This window comes from Neomonachus schauinslandi, chromosome 10 (genome assembly GCF_002201575.2).
Source record: "Neomonachus schauinslandi chromosome 10, ASM220157v2, whole genome shotgun sequence".
Taxonomy (NCBI): Eukaryota; Metazoa; Chordata; class Mammalia; order Carnivora; family Phocidae; genus Neomonachus; species Neomonachus schauinslandi.
Window position 1 is genome coordinate 72,660,705 of NC_058412.1, and position 7,357 is coordinate 72,668,061.

A 7,357-nucleotide genomic window follows, 5' to 3' on the forward strand; every position below is an offset into this window, starting at 1 on the left:
TGTGTGTGTGTGTGTGTGTGTGTGTGTGTGTGTGTGTGTGTGTGTGTAGGAGCGGAATTTCAGGGTCATATGGTAATTCCAAGTTTAACTTTTTGAGGAAATGCTGGACAGCTATCCAAAAAGCTATACCATTGTACATTCCCACCAGGAACGGATGAGGGTTACAATTTCTCCACATCTTCACCAACACTCCTTATAGTCTATCTTTTAGCTGTTAGCCATCCTAGTGGTGTGTAAAGTGGTATCTGATTATGGTTTTCATTTGCATTTCCCTAATGACTAAAGACACTGAGCATCTTTCTATATGATCTTTGGTCAGTTGTCTGTCTTCTTTGGAGAAATGTCTAAAATGTTTTGCCCATTTTAAATTGCATTATTTGCCTTTTAATTGTTGAGTTGTAAGTGTCCTTTATATATTCTGGATATTAGTCCTTATCAAATACAACTTTGTAAATATTTTCCCCCATTTATAAAGTCACCTTTCACTTCCTTGATTCTTATTTATTATTTTCTGCTTGTTCTATCAGCCACTGAGAGAGGTATGTTAAAATCCCCTACTATGAGTATAGATTTTCTATTTTTCCTTGGAGTAGTATCTATTTCTAAAACTCATAAGGTACATAGACTTATCATATCTTTCTGTTGCATTGACACATTTTATTATTATGAGATGTCCCTGTGTTCTAGTAATGCTTCTTCCTTAAAGTCTACCTATCTGATATTAGTACGCTACACCAGCTTTTTTGTGTGTTTGTATATCTTTTTTTGTCCTTTTAAAGTTCTTCTGTCTGTAGTCTTATTTAGACATCATATATCCTGTAAGCAGCTTCTATTTATTTTTTAAACCCAGTCTGACATTTTTCATTTAATTGAAATATGTAACCTATTTGTATTTTATGTAATTACTGATAGATTTAGATTTAAATCTAGCATCTTATTTGTTTTCAGTTTGTCCCACTTATTTTATGTTCATTTTTCTCCCCTTTTTGGTCTTCTTTTGGAATAATCATGTATTTTTTTAAAGATTCAATTTCCCTGCTTTATTAGCTTGTTAGTTACACACGATCTTACTATTCTTCTAGTGATTGCCCTCGTGATTACAACATGCATTGCTGACTTCCTAAAGTCTCATATACGTTAGTGCACTTGTCACTTCCTAGACCATGCAAAGACTGAAAGTCACTTACTCCATTTACCTCTTCCCACCTGTTATGCTATTGTTTGCATGTACGTTAATTTCTGTTACTTAAAACCCCACAATATATTTTCATTATTACTGCTTTAACAGTCACTATTCACTTAGATTTACTCATTTACCTATCCTTTCCTTCGCTCTCCATTTTCGCCGGCATTTCTTTGTTTTTATCTGGCATCCTTTTTTTATTCAATACTTTTTTTTTTTTTTTCTTTAAAGGATAGTTTTGGACTTATGGAAAAATTGCCAAGACAGTACAGAGAATCACTACTTCCCCTGCAGGCACTTTCCCCAATTACTACCTTACATCAGTATAATCTACTTCTTACAATTAATGAACCAACAGTACAATTAGTATTAGCTAAAGTATATCCTCTATTCAAATTTCCTTCTTTTTTACCTAATGGTCATTTTTCCCTTCCAAGAAACCACATTACATTTAACTGTCATGTCTCCTTAGGCTCCCCTTGGCTCTGACAATTCCTTAAGTTTACTGATTTCATAAGAGACCATGCAGTATAAATCCGTATGAAGAAAACCATTTTAAAATTCTAAATTCAAAAAAATTTGCACTTTCTTCTGCCCAGACAAGAGATGAACACTTAAGGGGCAGTAAGAGTTTCCCTCTGCTTGTCCTGGGCTCCATGGGACCATCAAAGTCCAGGCTGAGATCTGAGCAAAGCTTTGAAATCAGGTGGTTTTTTGTTTTTTTTAATCTTGATCCTTAGATGGCATCACTTTCTTTGTTTGGTGATCAGAGTAGAGACTTAATTTCCTTATTATACTGAGGAGGCAAACACAGACACATTAAGGGAGAAGGGAGGTTTACTCTTGAGTAGATTTGCATTGAGCTGAACTCTATCTGAACCTACAGGCCTGGTTGTATTATGTGGGGCCATCCGGAAAAACTATACACTATGCTTTCTCCAGATATTTGAAGGTGGCCTTTTGAGCTCCCCCAAATCTTATTTCCTCCAGGACAAACTGTCTCAACTTCTCCAGTCAACTGTGGTGATGTGGTTGCGAGCCCTGTCCACATTTTCGTCCGCCTGTGAACAAATTCCTGTTTATATCTCTATTAAGGTGTGGTGCTAGAGAGGGACATAATATATTGGGGTTGCTGCCTAGCCTGTAGTTTTGTGGAACTATGAGCTTCCAGGGCCTGAGCACAGCCCAGAGAGTGCTGGTATGTGGGGTGCTGGGCAGAACCGGCCTACATGGCAGAGGCCACCCTGGTCAGCATGTTCTAAGCAGCAGCAGGAGTGGAGGCATGTACTCTGCATTTCCCACACCCATCTGGGCCAATTTACCCCAGTCTGAGTCCCCTCTCTCATCCAGATCTTTAGTTGGAGCTCTGCCTTGGCTTTTAAGCAAGGCCCCCAAATGATGTCAATGTTCATGCTCAGCTGCCCTCGCCTCAACCAGGCTAACGAGGACAGGAGAACGTCCCTTTGTTTCAGGCCAATGGGTCCTCCAACTACAGCTGTCTTCCTCTGTTTCTGCAAGTGCTGGTCCCACCCACAGAGTGTAAAACCCAGGTCCCAACAGGCAGAGAGGGAGGGGGCGGCCTCCTGGCTACCCTCACACCCGCCTTAGAAGGCAACCACCCCACCTTACGTTCAGTGAGTACACTCCAGTGATGGTCCCTAGCTGCTGTGGGATCTAAGAAGGGCCTAGAAAGCTCTGTAGGCATGGTGGAGACGCTGGTGTGCCTCCCTGCCATTCCATGCCTCTGCAGGCTGCAGGAAAGGTCAGCTCCCCACCCTTTGGCTTAAACCTCTAAGAGATGCTCAGGATGATATATCATCTCTTCATTCTCTTTGTCTCAGTCACCAGTGGCCAACCAAGGCTCCCAGGTCAGGTCCTGTGTTACCACCTGGCCCCTGTGCCCAGAAGGTTCTGCACATGCTTCATTCTCTTCCATCTCCCATCCCTCCCGCCCCTCCTACCCTCTAGATCCTTCCACCACACACTCTGGAACTCCATCTGACATCAGTCACTTCCTAGATCCTCCCCTCTTCTCTGAATGTGCATTCCCCTTCCTCTTGAACTGCAGCCTGGCTCTCTGCTGAGGCCCCCGCTCCCTGCAGTCATCAGGGGGGGCTAGGTTCTCTCGTATAGGCAGGTGTCAGGCAGGGCCTGAAGGTGGAGGGGGTCCTCCTAGCTTTGCGACACTCCCTTCATGTCCTAGGACTCTTCTGTCTCCTCATGGCTGTCAACCTTGGCCTCTAGTTACTCCCCCTTCAGTGATTTCAGTCCACAGTTCATACCTCTCCTCCGCCTTTCTACTCAGCATCATCGTGACACCTGCAGTGTCAACCAGTCTTCCTCACTTCCTCACACCTTCTCCATGTTATTTCAGCCACCTCTGAAATCTCAAGAATTTTTTTTTAAGTTTTAAATTTACATAAAGTAAAATGTTTTCTAATGTACAGTTCTATGATTTTGCACATGCAGATTTTCATAACTCCCACCACTGACAGGATATAGAATAATATAGAATCATAATACTCCAAAGAACTCTCCCATGCAGCCCCTCTATTCAAAACTTCTCCCACCCCTAACCCCAGGCAACCAATGATCTGCTGTCTGTTCCTGTATTTTTTGCCTTTTCCAGAATGTCACATACATAGAATTATATAGACTGTACTGTTTGACGCTGGCTTCTTTCACTCAGCATGATACCTTTGCACCTCCTCCATGGTGCTGTGTGAATCGAGTTAGTCAGCTTAGATTGCTGAGCGGTGTTCCACTGTAGGGATGGATTACGGCTTGTTTTGTTGTTTTTAAAGATTTTATTTATCTGTCAGAGAGAGCGAGCACAAGCAGGGGGAGTGGCAGGGAGAGGGAGAAGCAGGCTCCCCGCAGAGCAGGGAGCCCGATGCGGGACTTGATCCCAGGGCCCTGGGATCATGACCCTGTTGAACGACATTTGGGTTATTTCTAGTTCTTGATAATTGTAACAGCATTATTCATAAATGTTTGTGGGCAGATGTTATGTAAATTTAAAGTTTTCACTTAAGACAAATACCTATTTATTTATGGTGTTGCTGGGTCATAGGTGAGTATGACCGAGATTTCAATTTTCAGTTTCCTCTCCTCTGACAATGACTATCTGCATGGTTCCCTTTCTCCACACCTCTCTCTGACCTCTCCCTGACCTCATTAGGACCTCTCGTTCACTGAGCCTACTGATTTTTCACTGGTCATCCTCCTCTTCATCTTTTTTTCTTTCCTTCTCATACAACTTAGTTTTCATGGTCCGTCATAATAGTCATTCTCTTGGAAACATTCCTAACTCCTTCTAACATGCTGTTCCGGCTGCCCCCCCAACCTGGCAACCTCAACTAACCATCCATTCGGCCTCCCTTAGGGTAGAAGAGTGTGGTCAGAGAAAAACATACAGCTGTGCCAGGGGTCAATTTGTGACCAAAATCTCATGTGAGCATCTGATACTGACCATCAGTCTGGCCTCCTAAAATGAGGACTCCACACGTCTCTTTCCTCAGAACTCTGACAGCCCGTCCCCTTCTCACCGCTAATGGTCTTGCCTCCTCCATCGCTGTGGAGATGTAAACAATTAGATTGGAGGTTGTTCATCATCTTTCCCTCACCAATTGCACCTGACAGGCTGCAGCCTTATTCTACTTTGCCTTCCCTCCTTTAAAGTGATGAACTGCCCATGGTTCTATCCACGCTGCATTAGATCCCATCTGTGCCCATCCCACCTTCTCAATGAAATTACCCCGCAAGGATCCCTTCTCTTGCCTGCCTTAATCAATTTCTCCCTCTGCCATCACCGTGCAAACACTCCATATGCTACAGCTCATCTTGAAATATAACTTCCCTGAGAAAAATCTGAAACTTCACAGGGGAGAAACCCAACAAATACCATCTCAGCCAACTGATGAAGGTTAACATCAACAGTGAGAAGTCACACTGATAGTATGTACCCTTGATATGATGGCATGAGACTGGGTCTTTATGTCTGCTGTCATCCCCCCCCCGCCAAGCCCATGATCTCTGTCTAACCATGGCAATAACCTGTGACAAATCCAAACTGAAGGATGCTGTTATATAAGAATATCTGAACAGCACTCCTCAAGACTGTCAAGGCCATCAACAACACGGGAAGTCTGAATGACTCCTTATGATGGACCATGAAACTATCACAGTCTAGAGAAGCCTGAGGACACATGACAATTACATGCAACGTGGTATCTTGGATAGGATCCTGGAACAGAAAAGAAATCCATTAGGCAAAAACTAAGGAAGTTTAAATCAAGTACAAATCTTAGATAATAAGAATGATATCAATATTGGTTTCTTATGTACCACGATAACGTTAGCAATAGAGGGAACTGTGTGTACGAACTCTCTATAATATTCTTGCAACTTGTCAGCAAATCTAAAATTATTCTAAAACAAAAACTCATTAAATACTAAAAAGCAAAACAGCTTCTTCTTCCAGCTTTACTCCATTTCCCTGCTTCCTTTCGCAGGGAAACTTCCCGAAAGAGTTGTGTGTTGCTGTGGTCTCTATCCACTCTCTGCTCCAGCCAGCTCATTCTTCAACCACTCCCATCAAGCTGCTGTGCTGTGCTCTCTACCCAAAATGCATTGTGCAAGGTCAATGACGATCTCCATGTTGCCAAACCCCAGAGCCAATTTTGTTTCCTTCTCTTACCTGACCTTTCAGTCGAGCGTGTGGCCCAGTTAACTGTTCCTTCTTCCTGGAACACCCCCTTCTCATGGCATTTGGGATGCAACACTCCTGGGTTTTTTCTACTTGCTGGCTCCTCCTCTGACTTTGACTAGCACTTACATGGTCCGGGGCTCTACCTTAGAACTGTACTCTCTGTCTCTGCTCTTACCTGCTGGGTAATTTAATCCAGTCTCGTGGAGTTAAGTACAATTTACCTGCTGTTGATTCCCAAATTTGTATCTCCAGCCTTCACCTATGAGGCAGGGACTCTTACCATGCCCAGTTCCTGGGGAGGCAGACACAGGCTCTCAGGCATTAAAGGGGCTTCCCCAGGTTACGCAGCTAGAAGCCACAGAGTGAGGACCTGAGCCCAGGTCCGTCTGACTCCAGGCCTGTGCTGTGAGTGGACAGGCTGCCGTCTCCCCAGTCCCAGTGTCCTGCCTGCTCCCCAGCATCTCTTGGATGTGCTGTCTGTTCTGGCCTTATGCCTTTGTCCTCCTCCTCTGCTCTTGAAATGACCTCCCTGACACCCCTGTCTTACCTATCTTCTGTTCTCCCAGCTCCGATGGGGGTTTCTCCACCCTTGAGGCCCAGGCTGATCTTTCCTGGCTGCCTCTGAACTCCCACAGGAGCTGGATTCCACCCAAAAGCAACTGAGGGTTCATCTGCATCTATTAGTTTTGTGCTTTCTGAGCCCAAGATGGGGGGTCCTTGGCCCAAGTACTAGTGCACCTGGGGACACTGAAGCCCAGTATTTGAGACAGGGACTACCTAAAAAAATGTGGGCCCTGGGCCTCTATCATTGTATACCACCTCATACAGGGGAATTGCTCAGAATTGCTTTTGTTTCTGCTCTTAGCTGGTAAGCTTTTGGAGAGATCATGACTTCACCAAATGAGTATCGTTTAAAAAAACCGTGTGTGTGTTGGGGGGGTAGCATTAAAATTTTAAGTCTTTTCTCCTGATTCTGCCTGGGTGGTCATGGAAGTGACGGGATTGATTTCGATTTCACAAAGGCCACCGAGAGGCCAAGCAGTTCCCGCTGGGACCACGGAGTTCAAAGGAATATTCTGGAAGGGCTGGTTCTAGGACTGACGGTTGTGAGCAGAGGCTGCTGCTGGCTCTCTCCCCAGCCCCTGCATGGCCCTATAGGGACAGCTGCCTGTTCATAAGCAGGCCACGACTTAGAAAAGTAAAATTTGAATTTGGGAACCCGTCATGCCCTGTCTCTGCCTGAGGTGGTCTTGGCCCTTCCCCTCCCACCTTTACCTTCTCCCTGGGAAGGCCCTGCTGGAGCCCTGCCACCTCCACACTGAGGTCCTCCCTGACTGCTAGTACCCATGCTGCCCCTTCAAACCTTCATCTCGAAGTGCAGACTGTTACGTGTAGACCAGCACAGCTCTCATGCTGTTTCATGTAGCCTTCTGAAAGCACGACCGTGACTTCTATCCTTGGGT